The sequence below is a fragment of the Monodelphis domestica genome, chromosome 7 (genome assembly GCF_027887165.1).
Source record: "Monodelphis domestica isolate mMonDom1 chromosome 7, mMonDom1.pri, whole genome shotgun sequence".
Lineage (NCBI taxonomy): Eukaryota > Metazoa > Chordata > Mammalia > Didelphimorphia > Didelphidae > Monodelphis > Monodelphis domestica.
The window spans coordinates 137,867,550-137,894,155 of record NC_077233.1 but is presented as its reverse complement, the minus strand read 5'-3'; positions in this window follow the sequence as shown (position 1 = coordinate 137,894,155).

Below are 26,606 nucleotides of genomic sequence, written 5' to 3'. Positions count from 1 at the left end.
TAGCTCCTCCCCCCAGCTCCATCTCTGGAGTCCTCAGCGGAGTGCCGGAACCTACAGTAAACCTGGGCACTGGCCGCGCCTCGCGCCAGGTTCCCAAACATTCCAGATAGCCCCGCCCCCAGTCCGCTCTCTGACTTTCAGGAGGCAGGGCTTCTTAGCTAGCCACGCCTACAGCCGCCCTTCTTTTTGCTCCAGTCACCTTCCTACTCAAGCCCAGCCACTTATTACTGGTCTTGCTCCCTCTAGTGACCCATTTACCTACTCCTTCCTGGATCCTCCGCATCTCTAGAGACTAGAGAAAGTTGAGGCTTCCTCCCTCTTCCCCCCACCGCAGAGCAGTGATAATGATCAATCGATCAATAGACAAGTGTTATATTAAGCTCCTACTGTGTACCACGTACTGTGCCACACCGGAGATATAAAGGAAGGTAAAAGACAGGCCTTGCCCTCAAAGAGCTTACAGTCTAATGGGGGAGACAACATGCAAACAATATGGACAAAGAAGATAGATACTCGGTTTGGAAATAATCCCAGAGGGAAGGCACTAGACTTAAGGGGCTTCCTGTAGAAAGTGGGATTTTAGAAGGAAGCCACAGATGAGGCAGAGCACCCCAGGAAAGGGGGGAAGCCAATGAAAATCTGGGATGGAGAAGACTGCTTTGGGTGTGAACCATCAGAGGCCAGCTTTACTGAATCAGAATACATAGGGGTGTCTAAGGTGTCAGAAGAATGGAAAGGGGCAAGTAATGAAGAACTTTTGATGTGGGCTGACCCTGGGCAGTAAGGGGCAGTAATAAGAATGGGACCCTCATACTCAGAAATCTTGCATTTCTCACTAGTTAGCACTGGTTAAACATCAACTGCAAAACCTGTAGTTTCAGCATTAGTCAAGCATGAATTGTAGATAGAACAATTACCTACTCTCTGTATGATCCGTAATATTCTGTACTGGGCATCAGCTTTGTACCTTTTCTGTTTTATTAATTACTTATATTGTTCTTAGAAATAATTAATTACCTATGGAGGCCTCCAATATACTGCATCCCCACCCCCCACCATGTTCTTATTCTAGAAGGGCAGTAAGACCTCTCCCTCAGTGACAAGGTAGACAATGGAGGAACATGGAACCTGTACACTGGGGACTCTGACATTCCAGAAGAATCCCCAGTCTTGAGCATGCTCCTTATTCCCTATGGCAACAAACCCCAAAACATACTTCTACCTGAGTTTGGAAAGGGAGATGACAAGCTCCCAGACCTTGATCCACAGGATGTGGAAGCTTCTACTCCACAGTGGAAGCTGCCACTCTATAGTGTAAGCTTCCCACTCTACAACAAAGCTGCTACTCCATTCTATCAACTCCAAAGAGGCTACTCTATTAGCTTCTGGGTTTATCCATCAGCCCTAAGGCTACCCAATTCGCCCCCAGACTATTTCACTAGTTATTATACCACCAAAAACCCCTTCTCCAAATAAAATTCTTTTCTCACTTCTGGATTGAATGAAGTTTGAGTTTTCTATTCTTGGAGTGAGACACTGTTACACACTTGAGTGTGTTTCTCCCACATCACTTTGAATGCCAGATTTTTTATTTGCCATTTTTTTTGAATGCCAAATTTTATATTTGATCCTGGAGGTGACAGAGCTACTGGAGTTTGAGTTGGGTCTGTCTGGTCAGACCTGTGCTTTAGAAAGATCATTTTGCTGGGTGGTGGATGGATTGGAGTAGAGAGAGACTTTTGACAGGTAGACCCACTAGCAAGCTATTATAATAGTTCAGATGTAAGGGGAGGGGGGCTTATACCAGATTGGTGATAGTGTCAGATTGGTGACAGTGTCAGAGTAGAGAAGAGGGAAAAAGTGAGAGATCTTATGAAGGTCAAATTAGTAGGGAGTTTTGGGGGGGGTAACACAACATCAGATGAAGACAGCTTGGAGTCTAGCACTCATAGACCTGGCCGGAGGTGCAAGGGGGAAAGGAAAAGTTGTATTTACAACTTGAGCTGTAGTTTAGTCCAACAAGGAATTCTGATGGACTATGAGGAAAACATGGTGGGAGGAGAGGGTCTTGAAGCCACACATTGGTAGACTTTGTCTTATCTAATTGACTGTCAAAACTAGAAGAATCTTCAGAGATCATCTTGTCCAACCCTTATCCTCCTCAAATCAACATGAGAAATAAACTGATTTATCCAAGGTACCTGGCAATCAGGAATAGAATCACAATCCAGTATTATTGCTCCCTCTTCACTGCCCATTCCAAAATCACCTCCAGAGTGATTCGTAAATCACCAACCATTTTTCCTTCCAATAACATGGCTTAATTGCTAAAAGCTTCTGGCCCTTAGGAAGCAATGACTCCGGCAAACCCATGCTCAGATCCCTGGCAGATGGCCCTCTGGCCCTACATAAGAGGGAGGGAGAACTTCAGATGTAGGACACATGAATGAATGAATGAATGAAGGGAAAATCTTGTATTAATCACTTACTTACTATGTGACAAACACTCTGTCCAATATGCAATGTGCAAATATAAAAGCAAAGACAGTCGTTACCCTCAAAGAGCTTACATTTTAATGTAGAGGAAAAAAGCACATATATGAATGGTGAACAAGGAAGGGCACTTTAGTTAGGAAAGCTATGTGAAAGTTATATTTTAGTTTCTATAGAAATATTAAGAAATAATATCTTCCTCTGAAGCATTTCCAAACTGCTGGGGAAAGCCCCTTGGGAAAAAAAGGGTGATAGGCTGAGAACAAAAAGGCTATTCATTAGGTGACTAGATTGAGGAAGGTAACCAGAAATTCAAAACTGTACCACTGGAGTACCCTGGGTCCAGAGCCTCCATTTTAAGGAGAAATGTCTTCATTTCTCTCTAGTGGCACCTCCAAATCTCTTGACTTTGTATGCCTTGCCATTGTGTGTTTTCCTTTCCACTCATCTGTATATTTTTGTTGGTTGGTCATTTTCTGTCATGCCTGACTCTCTGTGACCTCATTTGGTTTGTTCTTGGTAAAGATCCTAGAGTGGTTTGCCATTTCCTTCTCCACTTTATCTCACAGTTGAAGAAACTGAAGCAAACAGGTTCAGTGACTTGCCCAAAATCACATAGCTAATACCTGTCTGAGTCTATATTTGAAGTGAAGAAGGCTCCAGAATCAGCACTCTATCCACTTCCATACCTAGTTGCCCTTTTATGTATTAGGATGTATAGATTATGTATTAGAACCTCCATTAGAATGTAAGCTCCTTGAAGTCAAGGACTGTCTTTCTGCTTCCCAGAATTTAGAAGAGTGCACATGTGTTGACTCCCCACGCAGGAAAAGTGATAGTCACCCTAACCTACCTAAAAGTAGTGTCCTCTTTTTTTTTTGCATTTGAGGTAAGATAATGATCTCAGGAGGAAAGCCTTTTCCATACTTGAGGGAAATAGTCCAGGGAGGAACAAAGTAGTGACTATTCTGGAAATGTTAACCCCAAATTGTATTTTAACATATTATGACCTTGTTCAAGATTCCCATAAATGTTACATAAAATTGTCTTGTCCCAGAGAGACAAGTCAAAAGGCATAGTATGGTTCACTCAATTCCCACAGTTCCCTCAATAGGGAAACTGCCATTTTGGACATCTGTCTAAGTTAGAAATGATTTGGAATTAAACTAAACTTAAATAAAATTGTTTCCAGCAGATTGGTGCCTAAATACCAGTACAGTGTTGATGTTTTTCTTGGACAACGTCTAGGGAAGTGAGTGGGGCTGTATCCAGGAATAATGGTAGAGTCATTTGATCAAAGTTCATTTCCAGAAGAGAAAGGAACAGAAAGGGTAAGAAATGGGTTCTGAAATGAGGACAATGCTAGAAAGGATTTTCTAATCCATCCTGGAGTTGAGAGGTAGCCTCTGTGATTGATTTGAATATGGAACTCAAAATTAAAAAAAAAAATGAATGTCAAACTTAAGACTTTAAGAAGATCAATTTGAATTTGGAACTCAAAATTTTTAAAAAATGAATGTTAAAAATTGTTTTTAATGTAATTGGGGAAAAATAAAATATTATTGAATACCAAAAAGAAAAAGACCAATTTGACAGCTGAGTGGAGGACAGATTGGTGTAAGAAGAGACTTAAGGCAGGGAGACCAGCTGGTAAGCTATTGACTAAGTGTGAGGTGATGAGGGCCTGGAACTAGGTTGGTGGGAGAAAGAGGGACCTTGGGAGGGTCAAGGAGAGATAGAAAGGATTAGAAAAGCCTCCAAAGAGAGTGGGACAGTGAATTCCTCAGGAAGGTATAACTGGATGGCCTTGTTGCCTGAAGGGCCCAATTGAGATCATTTAAAATAAATTTGTTATGGCCCAGGTTTAGATTTTTCCTACCTTCTTTCAGACACACGTGACTAGGAAAAGGCAGCAAATAGAGTAATTCAAGACTGAAGCTTGGCAGTGCAAGCCTAGGGGAGGATCGACCAAGGACTTTTGCCTTTGTTGGTGCTAGAGAGATCAACAGGGAACATGGAACTTCATGTACCAAGGAACGAGCTGAACTCATAAATGTTTACTGGAAGTGAGGTAACCTGTTTAGGCCAGAAGACCAAAGTACAACTCTATTGTTTCCAATTTTTTTTCCCCAAATGGGGAAGGTGGGAGAGTTTTCTTGAGAGTCAATAGGCTTAATTATAAGCCTGCCCTGAATTTTTGCTGGGTAAATAAAATCTTTCCTTTATTTAATATTATTAGCTCCAGTGTTTGTAGATGAATTGAGGAACTTTTAGGAGAAAAGTAAAGTGAACCATAGACTTACATTCTCAGGGGTCACTATCCACTTAGTGCAGTTGCCTGGCAAAATCAATAGAATGGGAGTCCTGGAATCAAGAACAAGAGTTCAAATTCAGCCTCAGACATTTTCTAGTTATACAACTGTGGGCAAGTCTCTTAACCCTGTTTACCTCAGTTTCCTCATCTATAAAATTGCTGCAGAAGGAAATTTGGCAAACTGCTTATAGTGGGGGGCTGGCCCGCAGCCCTCCCAGGAAAGGAAAGATAGAAGGTTGACCTTGGGGAAAGGACTGAAGCCAAGGAGATGGATAAGAAGCAGGCAGACACACACGTAATAATTAACAATTGAGCTCCACAGAACAAGCCCAGCTACATAACTCTCAGGAGGACATGAGACCATTAAGTGGCTTTAAATTAACAACACCGGGTTACCAGGAGTATAGAGATTAGCTGAGAGGAAAACCTGGTCCTTTAGAGTAAATACTCCAAACCCAGACCACTGGGGCTTGAGCTTAGGAGGATAACAAGGAAAGGTCTTTAGAGAGAGAGGGGGGGGGAGTTAAAGATGAGCTTGGCCAGAGGCTAAGCTCCAGGAAAGACAGAGACAGGTAGGAGGTGAAGAGGGAAGGGGCTGGCTTTCTGTGCACCCTCCTACTTATTCTTATTGAGATGCAAATGTGCACAATACTTATGGATGAATACATAGTGGATTGCCATTGGGTCAATTGTAAATTACGACACACAAGGGGCTCGGTGAGCACAACCAGGTGAGCACAAAGAAACCTGAGTTCCGGCCTAAACCTGGCAGATGCTGGGATCAAGGGTCAAATGCTTTACTTGCCATGCGCAGGACTGAGCATGCTCTCTCCTAAGACAATCTTTACATTTAATTATTCCCCTTGTCCATACATTGGTGAGGACTGCTACACTGCTGCAGTACTTTTTTTTAATTCTTACCTTCTGTCTTGGAATGAATACTATAAATTGGTAGAAGACAGCAGAAGAGTAGTTAAAGTCTAGGCCCTGGAGGTTAAGTGACTCACCCAGGGCTACACAGCCAGGAAGTGTCTAAGGTCTCCTGTCTCTAGGCCTGACTCTCCATCTACTGAGCCCCCCAACTGCCCCCACACTCCAGTATCTTTGCTAAGAAAACCCCAAATGTGGTCACGAAGAGTGGGATACGACTGAACAACGACGCTGTCCACTTCGCTGTAAAGATCTATTTTAGAGCCTGTCTGGAACATTTCATAGAAATAATACAGGAGTGGCGGGTGCCTAATACAGAGAAATATTCATGCATTGCTCAAAATCTTCCCGGTGCCTGCCTTTGGAACTCTGCAGACCCAGAAGACCATCGGACTCAGAATCTGCTGGCACTCCAGTTTGGTCACTCTACGAGATCAGAAAGGACATCAAATGCCTAACTCAATCAGAGCAAGAAAAGGTTTCAAGTTTTGAGAAAAGGCAGGCAAGACTAATGGGGAAGGGCCATCATCTGGGGTCCAGGATGACCTAGCGGCTCAGGTGGACTCTGGGTAATGAACTGTTACTATGGCAACTAGAGCTGCCTGGATACCAGATATCAACCCCCCACTTCTCATCCCCCCCCCTTGGGCTCCTCAGAGCTGATCCAGTTCAAATCGGGGAAGTAGAGATGAGACTAGTCCCAGGCTATGAAAATCAGTCCTGGGGATCCACTAGCTGTCCATATGGATGTGAGTGCTGGAGAACAAAGCAGTAGCTGAACTAAACCAGACAGACGTCACTGAAGAAGTGTAAGGCAGATCTGCTCTTTGTCAGATCATGGAAGGCAATTCGACTGTATGTTAACGGGCTTCTTTCCACTTCTGTAGGTAAGCAGTTCGTAGCAGAAAGAAAGCATGTGGAGCCAGCTAGGTGGCTTGTTGGTTAGACATGCCAGGCCTGGAGAAACTGGGGGAAGACATTTCTTTGTTGGGCAAGTCACTAGCCTAGCCCTCGCTGCTCTTCTGCCTTAGAATTGCCAGTAAGACAGAAATTAAGAGCTTATTTAAAGATAAATAAGAGGAAGGATGTGCTCTTAACAATAGCTAATATTTATATGGCGCTCTAAAGTTTGCAAAGCACTCATTTGGTCCTCACAGCAACCTTTGGAGGTAATTATACCCATTTTTACAGACTAGGAAAGCTAAGAAGTTCAATGACTTGCTCAGAGCCATATAGCTAGTAAGGGTCTGAAGCTGAATTTGAACTTGGATCTTCCCAAATCCAGGTCTGATACTCTATCCATTGTGCCAATGTTCTTTGTGTCTGATCTGGGTTTTGTCGCCTTTACATACACTGTTGCTTTTTGTTGTTGTTGTTGTTACCTTAATTTCTGTCTTAGTATCCATTCTAAGGCAGAAGAACAGCAAGGGCTAGCAAGCAGGGTTAAGTGACTTGTTCAGGGTCACATAGCTAGAAAGAATCCTAGATCAGATTTGAAAGAGGTCCTCCTGACTCTTGTTCTGCTCTATCCATTAAGCCCCTAGCTGGCCTAGAAACCCAGGTCAGAGACAGAGACAGAGAGTTCCAAGTGATATTTTTCTGTTCTATCCATTTTGTCACCTAGCTACCTTAGAGACCCAATTGAGGGAAAGAGAGAGACAGAGACATAAAATTACAGTTGGTATTTTTCTGTTCTATCCATTATGCCTAGCTACCTTAGAGACCCAACTGAGAGAGAGAGAGAGAGAGAGAGAGAGAGAGAGAGAGAGAGAGAGAGAGAGAGAGAAAGAGAGACTGAGAGAGAGGGGGTGGAAAGAGAGAGAGAGAGAGAGAGAGAGAGGGAGAGAGAGAGAGAGAGAGAGAGAGAGTTCCAAGTGGTATTTTTCTATAGTTAGCAAAATGGAAACTTTTGATGGATATATAGAGAAGAGCTCAGCATTGAACTTTCCTCCCATTAATTATTTTTATTTATGTCTTTTCTTATCAATACAACCCCTCCACAAACTGAATTCTCACTTGTAACAGAAAAAAATTTAAGTGCAACCTGTTTGAAATCACTCAATATTGTTTTATTAAGTATCTACTATGTTCTAGTTTGTTGCAATTTCCTATATTTTTTAGGTGCTAGAAAAGAATAAGAATGGCAGGGACGGGAGTTTAGAGTTTAATTGCTTGGGAACATTTTAACCTAAGGGGAGCTGTTGAAAGCTAGTCTGTGTCACGCTGCAGTAGAATTTATTTTATTTTATTTTTTTAAGAAAGGAGAGTCACTTGCTTTATGGGAAATGTGCCAGAGAGATACAGCATAGACAGTGAACTCACTATCACAAACTCACGAAATGTGTCCTGGCTCCGAGTATTTAGGGATCCCTCTCCTCACCCCCTTTCAGGCCTAGCAGCCACACTAAGTACTGACTGCTCCTGATCACAGAAACTCCATTCACTCAGGACTGATTAACCATCAGAAGAGCACTTTCACCCGGCAATCAGCCAGGAAGTGAAATGTACCCCCAGCAGGGGTCAGAGCCACTGCCAGAGGGCATAATCAGATCGGAGTAAGCTGAACATTATGCCTCCTCTTTAACCCCTCAGCATGAAAATGCCTGAGAGACAACCCCACCCCCCCCCTACACACACCCAATTTGTGTGAGCGTGTGGGCACACAGGAGGTGGTGGAGGAGCAGGCTGGCCAGGATTGGGGGGCTTTAAAGCCCATGTTATTCCTGTGCTTTTGCTTTAGTCATATACATTGAATCTACATGGGAACAGGTCATTGTCATAGGCCACACAGAGTTGGAAAGGCTAGAATCTTAATGGGAAGGAAGGCACCAGCCAAGAGGATCACAAGTTTTGGGTTATTGTTGGAAATGCTCATATTCTATAGCCTAAATCGGCCGAGTTTGAACCTAGACATTTTGAGAATATCAGAAGGAAAGCAGCTGGGGGCAGCTGGGTGGCCCAGTGGATTGAGAGAGCCAGGTTCAGAGATGGGAGGTCCTGGGTTCAAATGTGCCCCAGACACTTCCTAGCTGTGTGACCCTGGGCAAGTCTCTTAACTCCCATTGCCTAGCCCTTACTGCTCTCCTGCCTTGGAACCGACGCACAGTTTAAATTCTAAAATGGAAGGTAAGGGTCTTTTGTTGTTGTTGTTGTTTAATAAAAATAAATGGAAAATTGAAATTTGACAGGCAAGCTTCAGACTCCAGCAGGTAATTTAGGGGGTTGTAGTGCCATCTGGTGGTAACTACAGAGATTGCACCCTGGGGAGCTCCTTGAAATAGACTACCTCTACCCTGTTTCAATCCAGCTGCTACAAAGACTTATAATATTTTGTCACTAGGATGGTGGCAGTGCCAGAGGAGGGGAGGGGGAAATATTCAAGAGATGTTATAAAGATAAAATAAAATCGACAGACCCTAAAAATAGATTGGATATAAGGTTGGGAGACGGGAAGGTTAGAGAGGGAAAGGAGTTGAGGATAATACCCAGGTTTCAAGCCTGAGCCATTAGGCAGAATGAATGATGGTTCCCTTGACAGTGATCAGAAAGATAGGGGGGGGGGGGGGGGGAGTTTTTCAGGGGGAAATATAATGAGTTCATTTCTAGACATGGTGAGTTTAAGATGTTTCTAGGACTTCAAGTCTGAGATATAATTGTGCCTGTGTAGACAAGATTTCCTTGGAACCTGCATTTTTTCAGCTTTTCTCTTTTCGGTTCCACCCCATTTAGTCTGAGGATATGTTTAATTCCTAACAATAATTCATGATTTGTCAAATAGCTCTAGCCTCACTCCCAGAGGTGCTTAATCTTTTTCCCAACTTCAAGACCCCACAAGTCATTCATTCACATAGAGATTAAATGGAATCTTGACCACAGTATATAAAATGGACGGTATAAGAAAAGATTGTTTTAGAACTTCAGTACCTTTAAAGATGTTCCCAATAAGATCTAAAATTTCACCTACCTCCACCAAGTCTTCTGCAATTGGCTTTTAGCAAAAATAACTAAAGACGATAATTTCAGAAAAATTATGTGGAAATTCATTTTAAAAAAATTTAAGCTAATAAAACATACATAGAAGGGGGGGAAAAAAAACAACCAAAGGCCTCATTAGAGAAGTGCTCCAACTTTTCCCCAATATCAGTATCACAGGAGAGGCTAACTACCTTTAGCTACTTTAGTAACTACTCTCAACTCCTAGCCAAATGACTATTAGCCCCAGGGAATATGGTCTTTCTTCATGTCACCTTGTGAGAAATCACAGCTACCATTTGGAGAGCCATCAGCAGGTACAATGCTCATATTCTTTGATGTCTTCTCTCAATAGTCTCTTGCATCTTTGTGATCTCCCTTGTGAAGAATCGTGATTCTCTGCCTAGCTCTCTCTACATGTCTGTCTCTGTGTCTGTCTCTTTTTTTATATTATTAAGTTTTAATTTGATTTTCCCCCAATTACATGTAAAAACAGTTTCTGACATTTTTCAAAGAATATTGAATCCTGAATTTTCTGTCTCTAATTCTTATAGTATAACATTAAAATCATCTCAGGTATCTCTATTTATGTTACATACCCAGAGGCCATCCCTGCCTTGTTTTCTTTTATTGTCTTGAACCCTTACCTTCTGTCTTAGTGTCAATTCTAAGCCAGAAGGGTATCAAAGGCTATGAGTAGTTAGGGCTAGGCGAGTGAGGCTAAGTGACTTGCCCAGGGTCACATAGCTAGAAAGTGTTTAAGGCCAGATTTGAACCCAGGCCCTCCCAATTCCAGGCCTGGCACTCTATCCACTGTGCTACCTACCTATCTAGCTCCATCCAGTATTTCTTGTGGGGGTTTTTTGATGTGTAAAAGATCTGGCTCCAGAGTTTACAACAAAGGGGAAAAGATGGATGAGATACTGGGAGTGGTGGGACCTGAATGGAGCCATGGAAGTTCCTAGAATTCCCCATTTCCTCTGTGACCATTTTGGGGATACAGAGGACAGAGAAACATAAAACAGCTGAACTGGGGCTCCCTGCCTGCCAATAATGGACTTTGGGAGTGGTCTCCCTCAGTTGCCAACAGCTGCAATCCATACCACTCTGTTCTGTGACTGAGACCACATTGTGGGTGACGGCAGCAGTGGATTGTGGTTGCTGCTGTGGTCTGAGACAAGAACAGTTCAGCCCTTGACAGAGACTTCCTGCCAGCTATGTATGTGGGGAGCAGGGAATCACTATGATTAAGACGAATGGGTAGAGGTAAAACAGACCATGGAGCAGGAGGAAAGAACCAGTGTCTTTCCTAAGACAATGAGGTCATTGTGGTACTCCATCATTCCTGAGCAGATCGTGTCTCCAGACTCTTTCTCCATAAGCCACTGAAAAATGGCAAATAAACCAGAGATGCCTTGGAGCACACACTCAAATTGGTACAAATCTGGCTGGGAAGATGAAACTGTCTTCTTTCTGTCTTCTTCTGTTCAAGGGAATCTGCCAAAAAAAAAATAGTTCAAGACAACTTGAACCCTTGGTAGGATCGATTTGTTCACTTTAGTTCTCTTGTTCAGAGTCTACAAACATTCATTTTTCCAAATTCCTCTTCTGCACCACCATGGCAGGGGCAGCTGGGAAGTGCAGTGGATAGAGTGCTGGTCAGGAGGACCCGACTTCAAAACTTATTAGCTATGTGACCCAAGGAAAATCACTCAACCCTCTTTGCCTCTGTTTCTCTTCTATAAAATGAACTAGAGAAGGAAATGGCAAACCATTCTAGTATCTCTGCCAAGAAAATCCTAAATGGGACCACAAAGAGTTGGACGTGACTGAAAAAAACGACTGAATTGAATTCCTGTTCTAGGTGATCGTATAAATGAATTGCTGGCCTCTCAGATGATGCTATTAACCAACAGTTCCTCCCAGAAGACACTCCATCTTGTGAGTCTGGGATTTTTCACTGGCTGTCTCCCATGCCTGGAAGACTCTTCCTCCTCATCTTTCTCTCCTGACTCCCCTGGCTTACTTCAAGTCCCAGGTAAAAGCCTGTCTTCCATGACAAGCCTTTCCTGATCCTACTTAATGCTAGTGAATTTTCTTCTGATTTACTCCAATTTATCCCAAATAAATCTTGTCCATGGTCATTTGCATGTAGCCTCCCTGTGAGTTCCTTGCAAATAGGGTCTGTCTTTTGTTTTTCTCTGAAACTCCTATACTTATACCAGTGCCTGACACATAGTAAGTTCTTTTTTTTTTAACTCTTACTTTCCATTTTAGAATCAATACTGTGTATTTATTCAAAGGCAGAAGAGCAGTAAAAGATAGACAATGGAGATTAAGTGACTTGCCCAAGGTCACACAGCTAGGATGTATCTGAGGTCAAATTTGAACCCAGGACCTCTTGTCTCTAGACCTGGGTCTCACCACTGTGACACCTAGGTGTCCCTGCATACTAAGTTCTTTTTTTTTTTTTAAACCCTTACCTTTGGCTCCAAGGCAGAAGAGTGGTAAGGGCTAGGCAATGGGGGTCAAGTGACTTGCCCAGGGTCACACAGCTAGGAAGTGGCTGAGGCCAGATTTGAACCTAGGACCTCTCGTCTCTAGGACTGGCTCTTAATCCACTGAGCTACCCAGCTGCCCCCTGCATACTAAATTCTTAATTAGTGCTTAATTAAGTGCTTGCTAATTGACTGAATATGTTCTTCCAAGTCTTTTATGAGGTCTTCTATGACAGATACAGAAATCTTCCAAGGTACCCCCAAATAGGTCCAGAGTGGGTAAGAAAGATTAGGGCACATCCTGTATCTCACTCACAGGACCATCCAACCTGATATTTAGGATAGCCAAGTCATTCTATTCTCCTTTTCTATTCCTATGATGCCTTAGCATTTTTTGAAAGGGAAAATCCTCCCAGCTTGCTGCAACAGGTCTTATAAGTGGATGCAAACTTGTGTAACGTTGGACAAATCCTCCATACCTCATTTGTTCTTGGATGACTTTGGATGGGAAGGATGACAAGATGAAGATTGATGGATGAGTAGTCAAGACCAAACAATGAAGGCCTGATCTTCAGATTCTCAAGCTTCATTCCCCAAGAGCATCCTGCCATTCAGAGTGGCAAATGTTGGAGGGATGTGATAGGATACTATACCAGACCTTAAAGTACTCAACACTGTATAAGATGTATAAGAAAGCATTTGTTTAGCAAAGAATTGGAAACAAAGTAAATTTCTATTGACTGGGAAATGAACAACCTAATTATGATACATGAGTGGAATGGACTATTCCTGTGCTGTAAGAAAGGATGAATGTGATGAAAACAGAGAAGCTTGGAAAGATATATAGGAACTGATATAGAGCGAAATAAGCAGAACCAAGTCTTTACCATATAGGTAAAGACTACAACAAGGGGGAGAAAGGTAGCACAATGGACTGGGTTCATATTTGACCTCAGACACTTCCTAGCTGTGATAAGTCACTTAACCTCAGTTGCTTAGCTCTTACCACTCTTCTCTCTTAGAACCAATACTTAGTATTGATTCTAAAACAACAGATGAGGATTTAAAAAGTAAATAAATAAATACTACAACTGTTAACAGAAAAAGACAACCATATGCATACAAAAAAATTAAAAGTGAATGTTACAAAATTATAAAAGAATCATGACTCAAAAGAGGAGATATGATGTGACACTCCCAACCCACCCCTTTGGAAAGGAGGGAAATCCATAAATGTTACAGATTGCATATGTTTTTGAACTTTTTTCAATGAAGATTTATATTGATCCCCCCCTCCTGGTTTTTTGTTTTTGTTGTTGTTGTTCTAAAAACTGCTCTTTGTTATATGGGCTGGCTCTCTGGGAAGAGAGAGGGAGAGGAACTAGAAAAAACTCTAAAAAAACCCATAAAATAACAATAAAAATCATTTACAATTATTTTTAAAGTAAATAGTTATTGCTATCCAAGGCTTATTTCTCCAGGACCAGGAGCGCATTAGATGACGATTCTCGCTGTGGTTTAAGAGATTACTCTGAAGCTAGTATGAAACAGGTTCTGTCACTCTAAAATCTGTATTGGAAGTGTTAGATCTGTTCTCAATATGTTCAAAGAAAAGTGCTACCAACTCAGATGGTTTATCTTAAGAATTTCAGCACCAGCAGCTTTTGGAGGTTGTGTAGATGAGCCTTTTTACTTCTGAACTTAAACAGGAATAAAATAAGCAACGTCTCGTCCAAAGAACTGACAGCTAGACTGACTCCAGGCTGAGGGAAGAAGCTTTATTATATGAGAATAGTAGCTAGTAAAAGAAGCAGTAAGTAAAGGAGGGGAGGTGGGTAAGAGTTTTCAGGAATGCTTTTTATCTTGGAAAATTACTAAGGAAGGGGTCATTTGTTTGGACAGTTGTTGCCCTGTCGTTTCCAAGGAACTGATGTCACCTTACCCATGATCTGCTTTGGTCTGTGTGGCTTTACCCATGATTCATTCTGCCCACTGAGGGGAGCAAACTGCAATGTAAATGAGATGCAAATGATATGTTAAACACCCCAAGGCAACTTTCCATCAAATTTTGCTCTTTTCTGCGCAGCCTCTAAGGAAGGCAGTCAATGTGGAAATTGAGCATTGTTTGAACCTAGTTCTATGTGCCTGGGAAACTGATTGACTGTTTAGAGACCCCTGACCAAGGCTTTAGGTTATATATGGGAGGAATTTTCTCATTGTTGTAAATCTAAGCAACCCATATGTCTTATCTGGAAGGTGGTTCTGTACTAATCAGCTAGTCATTGTTTCCATGTTCTTTTGATTGTTTACAGCTTCTTGGCAGGGTTTGTTCATTCCCCACTCCAAATGACACAGGGCCCAGAATTGGGATAGGGGTGAAGGGCAGTCTTCTGGAATTGCTTCCTGCTAAATAGGGGTGCAGGATAAAGAGGTGGGGGCACTGTATTACTTGGCGGGGCAGCAGGGGTAATCCCAAGGCTTCTGGGAATGGAAGGCAACAGCAGTATTACCCACTGGATGAAGGTGTATTTGTTGCTCAGTAGCCACCATCTGAAACTGGAACTGGGAAAGCCAAGAGGACACAAATTCAACAATGCCATTAAAAAGGCAAGGGCCAATTAGCAAAAGAAGCAGAAGTGTAAGTAAAGGGAATAAGAGGGAATACCCCCAGGGGCCCAAGGGGAGGAAAGACCTAAAGGTTTCCCAAAGGGATGCCGGGTTATGGTTAACATTATGGAGCCATCTAGCTTGCTGATAAATCCTGTTGAGGGTCTCTTCAACCTCTGTAAAACATGTTAATCCAGGTGCAACAGGAGGAATTGATGGCTGCATATACTCTACCTTCCTCTGGTAGGAGATAATCCAGGGTCTTACAGTTCTCCAGCATCAGGTTGGCAGGTATTATAAGGAAAGTGTGTAAATTTGCAGAGAGAAGTGGCATGAGACCTGCAGGAAGATTCTGGAACTTGGAAGGAAGGGTTAGGCTGGGACCAAGGCTGTTAGTTGTCTCTCTGGAGAATATCTGAAGGTGGGTGGCTGCAAATTTCCTTGGTGGCTAATCCTGTCCTTTCCTGCTTGCTGTTTTGCTTGCTGTATTTCATCAAGGCGAACCTGAACCATCTGTAGTGATTGTGAGATGGGGTCTGGATTTTTTTGGATCTAAGATCTTCCCTGACCCTAGCAAAAGTTTACACAGACTCTTTCCTTAAATCCAGCTAAAAGGGGTTTAATTGTAGGTTTAAGATCAGGGACTTGGGATTTAGGCCTTTAGGATTAGAGTAGGAAATTCACTCAGAAGAAATCTCTGTGAAGAGATATTTAGATCTTGTGTGTTTAGGTAGATTTTTGTGTGTGGTAGGGAAGTGTCATTCCCTGGTCTGATTTTATCTTCATTCTCAGGGATAGGGGAGCCAGAACAGCCAATTGTTAGGTACTTTCATATTTTTCACAAGGGGTGTAGTTCAAGGAGTCCTGCGTCTTAACATGTCAAGCACTGCAACCTTGAGTCTCATACTAGGTTCAAGTCCTTGAACTCTTTGGGCAGAATGTCATCAATCCACATAGGTTTGGTTCCGTCTTTTTGACCTTGTGCTCTTTGGCACTGTACAAATAGCTTTGTGCTTCTTTGGCACTGTTCAATGGTTCTTTTTGTATTCCCTTCTCCTGGAATCAGACAGAATCATTAAGCGAAGTCCCATAAATTTTATCACTAAATGGCAGATTTCCATAGTCTAAAGCTTTGGGGTATGCTTTGACATTATAGCAAATGTATTTTAAACTTACATTATTTCAAAATCAACAAAGTTAAAGAAAATCTTCTCAATACTGGTGACATGTGCTTCAAATACAAAAAAGAGAGAAAAAATAAAACCAAAATAGTATATTGCACATGCAAGCAAAAACAAGTTTCCCCCATACCTACTGCTGTTAACCTATTGATTTGTGGATGGCTTCTCAGAAGGTAAAGACAATACAGTAGTGTCTCATAACCGATGCTGAGCAATCACCTGCAGGAAGCCTACTGCCCAGTTATATGTCAGAAGAATTCAGAGAAGAACAAGTGATATTATATTACTTGAGTTTGCTGTGAGGGGCCCCAGGCAAAGGCCCTGCTAAGAAATTTTGGTGCCCAGGGAAACCTCAAAATCACAGATAATCATTGGTGTGACACTTCATACACAGTAGTTGAAAGACCAGACAATCTACCAGTCTATAAAATGGTCCTGGAGAACTATCATGCTCTGCAAAGGGAACACAACAACCATCTGCAACCAGAGAGGAAGTTGGGTGCAAAGGGGACAGAACACATGGATAGGTGTTAAACAGGCTCTGGAAAAGAGTCCATCCGCCAGTTACAGATAGATTGTTGAAGCCAGATATTGACTTAAAACACACACACACACACACACACACACACACACACACACACACACACACACACACACACACAAAACCTCTTAACTTTCTTCTTAGAATCAATACTAAATATTGGTTCCAAGGCAGAAGAATGGTAAGGGCTAGGCAGTTGAGGTTGAGTGACTTGCCCCCAGGATCACACAGCTAGGAAGTGTCTCAGGACAGACTTGAACCCAAGACTTCTTGTTTCTAAAACTGAGTCTCAATCCATTGATCCACCTAGATGCCCCCATACACTGACTTTTATATAGAGGATCTGAATTATACTGGTAAGAGACTTATATGAAGAGGAGATTGCAAAAGAGAGAGAGGGAAGGAGGGAACAAGGGTAGGAGGGAAGAAGGTAGAGAGAGAGAGAGATTAGAGGGGAAGGGGAGGGGAAGGAAGGAAAGGGGAAAGAAGGGAAGGGAAGAGAAGGAGAAAGGAAGGGAGAAGAGGGGAGGGGAGGGAAAGGGAAGGGAGGGGAAGGGAGGAGAAGGGAGGGAAGGGGAAGACAGAGGAAGGAGGGGAGAGAGGAGAGGAGAGGAGAAGAGAAGAGAGGAGAGGAGAGGAGAAGAGAAGAGAGGAGAGGAGAGGAGAGGAGAGGAGAGGAGAGGAGAGGAGAGGAGAGGAGAGGAGAGGACAGGACAGGACAGGACAGGACAGGACAGGACAGGACAGGACAGGAGAGGACAGGAGAGGAGAGAACAGGACAGGAGAGGACAGGAGAGGAGAGGGATGATGGACTTTTTGTTTAAGGAAGGTGTACCAGGTTAAGCTCTAAGAACAGAAAACCAAGAAAGCAAGACAATCCCTATTCTTAAGGAACTTACCTTCAAAAAGAAGAAGAAAAAACATAAAGGAGACTGGAAAGGTAGTTTGTATAAAACATATTGTAAAATGAATAGGAGGGGGCAGCTAGATGCCAGGCCTAGAGTTGGGTAAATCGTTTCAAATCTAGCTGTGTGACCCTGAGCAAGTCACTTAATCCTAATTGCATGGCTCTTGCCACTCCTCTGTCTTAGAGTTGTTACTAAGATAAAAAGTAAGGATTTAAAAAAAATTATTAGGAGAATCTGCCAAGACTGCATGGGTATAAGGAGAACCTTTATATAGACAGGGAGAAAGGATGAGGCTGAATCCAGTGATTATCCCTTTCGTGTCTAATATGCCTAACTGTGGAAGTCCCAAGAGAATGGAAGTCACTTATAAAGCTTGAATCAAAGAGGCCTGGAGATGGCAATTGTCCCCGTGGGCCATTCACCAGTTTATGATTGGAAATGAAGGACAAGGAGCCTGAGGATACCGATGAAACAGCCATACAGTCAACAGGTCACCACAAAAAGGCCAAGACAATCTGTCCAATGGCCCAGCTGATTCATTATGGTATATGAGTAGTAGGAGAGGAGTTTGAATGTGTGGGTAGTTGATGCCCATTCATAGAATATATGTATCTATGAATATGTGTGTATATATGTATATATACACAATACACACATATATTTATGGTGTATATATATGTATAATATGCTTGGTATGTAACCTCAACATGCATATAATCTCGCCCTGTATTGCTTCATTGCAATATATTGTATTTGACATGAATTTGGCTTAAATTATTCAACTTTAAATTTGTACATAATTTTTATGCATTGGAACTATCTGTTGCATGCATCTAACTAATGTAGAAGTTCTGTTTTTGGAACATTCTGTATTTGGGATAATTATCTCTGACTCTGCTATATTCCAGATGACGAATGTTTATGCTATTGCTTACAGATGGACTTGTATGCCTGCTGTGATGTGTAATGACTGCATATATTAATTTTTTTCCCAGAGGGAGACTGAAATCACCCACGCTGTCACTGTCCTCTTTGAAACGAAGGGCAAACAACAGTCATTTCTATGCTGACTCCCATATTAGCTCCTTGAGGACAGACTATCTTTTAGCTTTCTTTTTATCTCTAGCATTTAACAGAATGCCCGACCCTTAGTAGGTGCTTAGTAAATGTTCCTTGACCAACAAGGAATTAGTAGGTTGCAGCTCCAAAGAGCTCTCTTGGTCCTATTCCAAGTTGATATTCATGGCAACCAAGAGCATCATGGGATTTGAAAGAAAGATTGTTACCCCAGCTTCTTTGCAGTTGTGAGGGAGCTAATATACAAAATTATGAACTTCTCTCAAAATGCAGAAATAAACACAGAAGTTTCTATTTCCCTAAGAAGCAGCTAATTTCCCAAAGCCACATCATTCTAAGCTAGCCTAAGTTTCAGTAAATAGACATTGTATTTGCCCTATAAGGAATAAAATGTATGAGTGGGGTCAGGCCTGGTTAGAACTTCGAGCTCGTTGTCATCAACCAATGGTGAACTGGGAGAGAGGTGGGGTGAGGGTATCACATTAGGGACCATATAAGCAACGGTACACCTGCTGCCCAGGTACACTTGCCATACTTGGGCATGTGCCCTTTCTCATGAGAAAGAAATATACTTGCTTCTGCTCATCTTGGCAGTCTCTAGTTGTTTTCAAGCCATGCTGTACCATACATAGTGCTACTAAACAGAGTCTCTAGGATGTTTTAAAGGGATGTTATCTAATTACCTGTTGTGACAGGGGTCGAAAGGATTTTTCTAATCCCAATCCGAAAGGGACTTTGATCAAAGAACTGGAACTCATCACAAGGACCCAAGTTAAAAAGTACAAACTTTATCTTAGCCTAAAGACTTATGTTGGCTGTTTGGCCAGGGGTGGCTACAAAGAGCATTGGACAATAGCCTAACAGTGATGGTGAACCTTTTAGAGACTGAGTGCCCAAACTGCAACCCTCACACAGTATGTGAGCCCCCTGCCTTATCCCAGACAGGAGAGGGAGGAAGCATTCCCATTGGGCTGCTGGTCAGAGGGGTGGGTGATGGGAGAAGTGTCTTCAGGCACATGTGGAGAGGGGGAAAGGAGCAGTCCCTTCTGGCACCCTCAGGCACACAAGCCATAGGTTTGCCAACATGAGCCTAGGATTATAGTTAAAAGAATTAATTCCTTTTGTTAGGAAGAGACTATGTGGTAGCTACACTCTAGGAATGGGGAGCAGAAAGCAATGGAGTTCCCTTAGAGGAGAGGGAGTCTGAAGACAAGTAGTTAGTAGCAGAAACCATTGAATGGCAGAGGTTTCTACCACTCTGTTGTATGGTAGAAAGAACAAAAATAGTGGACCCCAGCTCACCAGAGAAAGCAGCCTGGCAGATGCCCTCATCTAGTAGGCATCTATGGATCAATTTGAACTCAAATCTTCCTGTTTCTCAGCCCAGTACTCTGTCTACTGTACCACCATCTTTTGAAAAGTAGTAAAATTATCATTATGGGAGAAACTAGCAAGAAAGCCTGCTAGTTATCTTGTTATGATAGTTAATTTAAATCAATTTCTACTTTGAGCTTAATATTTCTCTTTTGGATGGCTATGTTACAAGGGAATCACTTTAAAAGACTGATATATATTAATTTAAGGTCGCCAAGGAATCAGCTATGTAATTCCTAAATGAAAAACTCAAGTCAGCCGTCAGCCTTTTTGGAGTTTAATTACAATAGGAGCAAGAAAGGAATTAGAGATATATAGAGAGAGAGAAAGGGGAGAGAAGGGAATAGGGCTTAAATACCCCTTCTGTTTAGGCTGGGCCAAAAGGCCCAAGCCCTTAGATAGCTGGGGCAAAGAAAAGAGATCAGTCCCTTTCACTCACGTGTCCAAAATGGAGAAACAGTCTCAGAGGCCCCCACCTTCAGCTTCCTTCAGAGCAAGCTTCCTCAGACACCAGGAACCACATCGACCAAAAACTCAATCCTCCCCCTCCAGTCTCCAGACCCTCCTATCTTTAAGGACACCATCCAAGTTGCCTCCCCTCAGTCCTCACATCTACCAATCACTCTTCATCAATTTCCCTGTCAATGGAGGCTCTCGCTTAACCCAGGACCGCCCAGAGGTTTCTGGCTTTTGCACATGTCTGTTGAAGGTCATATTTTTCAAATGATTAAATCTTTACTCCTTTGTTCCAGCCCTTTCTAAATCCTGTTAACTTGAGTATGGTAGAGATTGGAATAATTAAATTTTGATCTAGGCTGCAGCCCTTACTCAATCCTATTAGGACTGAATAGGGTGGAGATTTATTCCAAGTATCTCCATTGTATCAATTCTAAATCAATCAAGACTCAAAGAAATTCCTGTTCTATGCTTAAGCATAGGTCAAAGTCCTTTCCATTGTTCAGCAAACGGTTTCTGTCCTAAAGTAATCTTAAGGGAAGAGAAGGAACCTCCCATGCCAATGGAGTTCCCATTCCAATAGACTATCAGTAAGAAATTTTCCAAGTATGAAATATCCCAATGGTGAAATTTCCAACATTTATAAGTCTAAGGAATTTTGAGGTTTACAATCCCCCCTGATGATCATTGGGAGACTAGTCTCCCCATTGATCATTTAATATAATCATTTTGTAGTTCTAAATTCACTTCTAACTAAAGAAATATTCAATTTTCTAGGAGAAATTAGAATAGTGAGAGAGGAAATAGAAAAGAAAAGAAAGCAAAACCAATGTTTGCTAGGCGCATTGACAGAAAGCCAAATTAGGGGCAGTCCCTTTTGGCATAAATGTTACAATAAATGTTCAATCAAAAGTTCAGTCCAATCAATCACATCGAAAGTTCATTCTTAATCTTCTTGATGAAGTGTAGGTTTTTGGCATCTTTCTGCAACAGTTCATTCTCTGGATATAAAAGTTTCAAGCTTCTTTCTTGAAGATCTTTTCTTGAACAAAATCAAAATCTTTGAATTTTTTATAAAAGTAAAATCTTAAACAAAAGTCTTGGATTTTTATAAAAATAAAATCTCAAACAAAAAAAATTCAAAAATTCTTAGATTTTAAATTAAAATACAATCCCCCCTGAAGTAAGTATTTAAAAAAAAATATATCAAGTTTAGCTCAGAATGCAATGTTCAGTTATGGGGTTGTATGTGTCAATTATCAAAAGAATAGAAAAAATAATCAAAAACATAAGAAAAACTCAAAATAGACCTTGTATAGGTCCAGTTTAAAGTAATTTCTATCCCACAAGTATGTAGGACAGAATGCAGTAATATTTCACTTAGCCATTTGTAGCCAAGACTACAGGAAGTTGCCATAATATAAGAAGAAAAGAATTAGAATTCTATTTTGATGGGGAAATGTCATTCCCTTGTCTGATTTTTTTTCCTTCAGAGATATAGGGAGCCAGCATGATAGTCAAGCTTTGTACTTGTTTGAGTATTTTGAAAAGAGTGTAGATACAAGGAAGTCCTACGACTTAAACATAAGTTAAGCGTCGCAACCTCGAGTCTCACTTTAATATTTCTTGTGTGCTCTATTGGCACTATTCAGGTTTAGTCTGTGCTCCTTGTTTTTATCCCTTTTCCTGGAATCAGACACAAACATTAATCACAGTCCTATAATATTTTATCAATAAATGGCAGGTTCCCATAGTTTAAAGCTTTTAGGCATATATTGATATTATAGCAAGAGTATATATATTAACTTGTATTACTGCAGGGAAAAAAATAATATTAATATTAATTATGTGTACCTTCAGTACAAAAAAATGAGAAAAAAATCAAATATTCTGATCAAAAAATAAAAAGAAATAAGAAAAAATAAGGAAAAAAAATCAGTAATTCAATATATTCTTGAAAAAAAAACATCCATTTGTCTATGGATTATTATCTCCAATTCATATGATAAGATAGAGTCACAATTCATATGATAGGATAGAGTCAATCAGTCTCAGCAGAAGATGCTTTCTTCACATGTGAGCAGTGAATCCAAGAGTCTCTTTCTCCAATCTTTATAGATGTTGGAGTAGTTAATAATATTTGGAATGGTCCTTCCCATGAAGGTTGAGTTGCTCCAGTTCGCTTGAAATTCTTGATATAAACTTTATCTCCTGGGTTCAGGTCATGCAGAGAAAAGTCTAATGGTCCAGCTTGTACTGCAGCTCTGGATTCATGAAGTTCACGTAGTTTGTGCTGTAACTCCTGTATATAGGAAGCAATAGTAATATCTCCCCCTAATAGCGATGTATAAGCCGGGGAGAAAGGCTTAGCCTGTATAGGCGGATGTCCAAAAAGCATCTCAAACGGTGAAATATGTAAGTCTCCTCTAGGCCTGCTTCTAAGATAAAATAGGGCCAGAGGGAGAATTTCAGGCCATTTTAAATGGGTCTCAGTGCATAATTTGCCAATCATAGTCTTAAGTTCTTTATTCATCTTTCCTACTATTTGGAGAGGAGAGAAAAAAAAACTGAAAAAGGTTAATTAATATCAACAAAATCAATACAATCTAAGAAGAATCATCTTTATAATACTGGGAAGTTCCCTGGGCACCCTCCTGAAGGGCACCTCTCTGAGGATCATTAGCACCTCGAGTAATTTTTGGACGAGCGCCATTTCTCATATATTGTTGAGTATTATCATTAAAATTTTCTTCAATTTGAGCATTGTCATTAAATTCCCAATTCCTATTTCTATAATTCTGGTTTCTAAAGCTCTTATTTCTATATTCATTATAGTTATTTCCATAGTCATTATTATAATTTCTAGAATTTTGGTTTCTATAACCATTATCATAATTTCTATAGTTATTATTTCTAAAACCATTATTAAACTGTGTATTCCTTCCAAACATCTTAAGAAAGGTTCTACATTCCATCATTTTGTGGCCCTTCTTCTCACAGAAGTGGCAAGTAATGGATTGATAATTGGATTTCTGGAGAGGGGCAATTGTCGTTGGTTCATTATCATGCCCACTTTCTAATTTAGTTATCCTATCTATTACACATCTCATTTTTTTCTTCATTTCCTCCATGTCATCATTATTCTCTTTCTCCTTTTCTTCGTTTCCCTTAAAAACATATATAGCTGTTTTTCGCAATTCTTCAAGGTCCATATCTGACCATCTTGGGCATTGTGTTTTAAAATAATTTTTAATTACTTTGCATGAATTATTTACAAAGATTCTTCTAACTTGTCTTAAACTATTCTCTTTATTTAAGTCCCAATCTAAGTATCTGTCCCCAAACTCGATAATTCTGTCCATAAATCTGGAGGGTGTTTCGTTTTCCTTTTGCTTAATTTTTTCCAGTTCCATCCACTTATCTGTACTGTCCGCACATTCCTTCATGGCTGTGAGGATGGCCTCTCTACAACGGTATAGTTGTAGATAGTCCTCAGGATTATTATAGTCCCATTTGGGATCCTGAGATGGCCAATGTGCTGCATTACGCCCCCGGGTTTTGTTGACATGAGCAATTATTTTATTTTTTTCACGTTCACTTAAAAAAGCCTGTAGTAAGCTCTCAACGTCCTTGTAAGACGGATTATATTGAAAAAATATGTCTCCCATCTTTTTTGTTACTAGAAAAGGATCTTGTTCATATGTGGGGATATTTCGTGTAAATTCATTTATTTCTTGGGGAGTAAACGGTATCCTATGTCTTAAAGTCACCACATCCCCATTTCGTCCTATTTCAGGTACTTCTCTTAGAGGAAACAGGCCTCTAGTTGAATTTTGCACCTGTGGGTCAGTTTGACAAGGACAGGTTTCTCTAGGAGGACAAGATCTCCCTTGCATTGGAATTTGGTTTTCTGTAGGAGAAGGAACATGAGAAGCTGGGATTGCAGGGGAAGGGTTTTGGGGATTAAATTCAGACAAGATTTGCACTGCACGAGAGAAGCAGTCTGTTAACTGGGCTATAGGGAAGGTGTTTTCCATCTCTATTTCAGGGAAGGAAATTTCCTCATTCAAAGGTTCAGAAACAGGTCTGTTTCTGGTAGAGTGGGTGTTTGCCCATTGATCCTGTAAGAAACATTTTAGATCTTCTAATTGGGCTTGCATTTTTTCCTCAATTTTTCCTATTTTATCTTCCATATCTCCCATTTTATCCTCAATATTTCCTATTTTATTCTCAATATTTCCTATTTTATCCTCAAGTTTTTCTATTTTATTCTCAATATTTCCTATTTTATCCTCAATTTTTTCTATTGTATCCTCAATTTTTTCTATTGTATCCTCAATTTTTTCTATTTTATCCTCAATATTTTCTATTTTATCCTCAATATTTTCTATTTTATCCTCATTTTTTTCTATTTTATCCTCAACATTTTCTATTTTATCCTCAATATTTTCTATTTTATCCTCATTTTGTTTTATTTTATCCTCATTTTGTTTTATTTTATCCTCATTTTGTTTTATTTTATCCTCATTTTGTTTTATTTTATCCTCAATATTTTTTATTTTTTCATCTCTAAATATAGTATTGAGGAGTACAAAAATGACAGTACCTATTAATATAAAAATTTGGAGGTATCCTTCATTCCTCAATGCCCCTACTTCTTCAGCTGCCATATAATTGTCAAAGAATGTAGTACTCATTTTTATATGTATATTTTGTAATTTCACAAAACACGTGGGGAGCAGGGCAAAGCAACAAACTTTCCACAGGGTTTTTTTTTTTTTTAATCCAGGAAGTTGTTCCTTAAGGGAAAGGATATTTAGAAACAGTTCTTCCAGCCAGGACTTTAGAGTCCTGTTGCTGAGATTTAAAAACAGCTGTTTTCTGTCTATCAGAGTCACACAGCTGGGAAGTATCTGAGGTCCGATTTGAACCCAGGACCTTCTGCCTCTAGGGCTGGCTCTCAATCCGCTGAGCTACCCAGCTGTCCCTTAAGATTAAAGGGAAGAAAAAGAAAAAACTGCTGATTCCAATTTAACTTAAGGAGAAAAGAGAAAAAGTTTTTTATACTCACGTGTTCTAGCAGCTGTGTCTTTAAGCCAAGTTTTTTTTTTTTTTTAAAAAAGGACTAAGTGGTGAAACAGTATAGTAAAAAGGCAAGGAAAAAGTTTTATTGAGAGGATTCTTTAGACTCCCGTGTGGTCAGCCACAATGTTACAAGGGAATCACTTTAAAAGACTGATATATATTAATTTAAGGTCGCCAAGGAATCAGCTATGTAATTCCTAAATGAAAAACTCAAGTCAGCCGTCAGCCTTTTTGGAGTTTAATTACAATAGGAGCAAGAAAGGAATTAGAGATATATAGAGAGAGAGAAAGGGGAGAGAAGGGAATAGGGCTTAAATACCCCTTCTGTTTAGGCTGGGCCAAAAGGCCCAAGCCCTTAGATAGCTGGGGCAAAGAAAAGAGATCAGTCCCTTTCACTCACGTGTCCAAAATGGAGAAACAGTCTCAGAGGCCCCCACCTTCAGCTTCCTTCAGAGCAAGCTTCCTCAGACACCAGGAACCACATCGACCAAAAACTCAATCCTCCCCCTCCAGTCTCCAGACCCTCCTATCTTTAAGGACACCATCCAAGTTGCCTCCCCTCAGTCCTCACATCTACCAATCACTCTTCATCAATTTCCCTGTCAATGGAGGCTCTCGCTTAACCCAGGACCGCCCAGAGGTTTCTGGCTTTTGCACATGTCTGTTGAAGGTCATATTTTTCAAATGATTAAATCTTTACTCCTTTGTTCCAGCCCTTTCTAAATCCTGTTAACTTGAGTATGGTAGAGATTGGAATAATTAAATTTTGATCTAGGCTGCAGCCCTTACTCAATCCTATTAGGACTGAATAGGGTGGAGATTTATTCCAAGTATCTCCATTGTATCAATTCTAAATCAATCAAGACTCAAAGAAATTCCTGTTCTATGCTTAAGCATAGGTCAAAGTCCTTTCCATTGTTCAGCAAACGGTTTCTGTCCTAAAGTAATCTTAAGGGAAGAGAAGGAACCTCCCATGCCAATGGAGTTCCCATTCCAATAGACTATCAGTAAGAAATTTTCCAAGTATGAAATATCCCAATGGTGAAATTTCCAACATTTATAAGTCTAAGGAATTTTGAGGTTTACAGCTAGTAAAAGAAATACATTGGTGAGGGCTCATAAACTGTTTTTCATGGTTGCTATTCCACATCCATAACTTACTTTGAACCT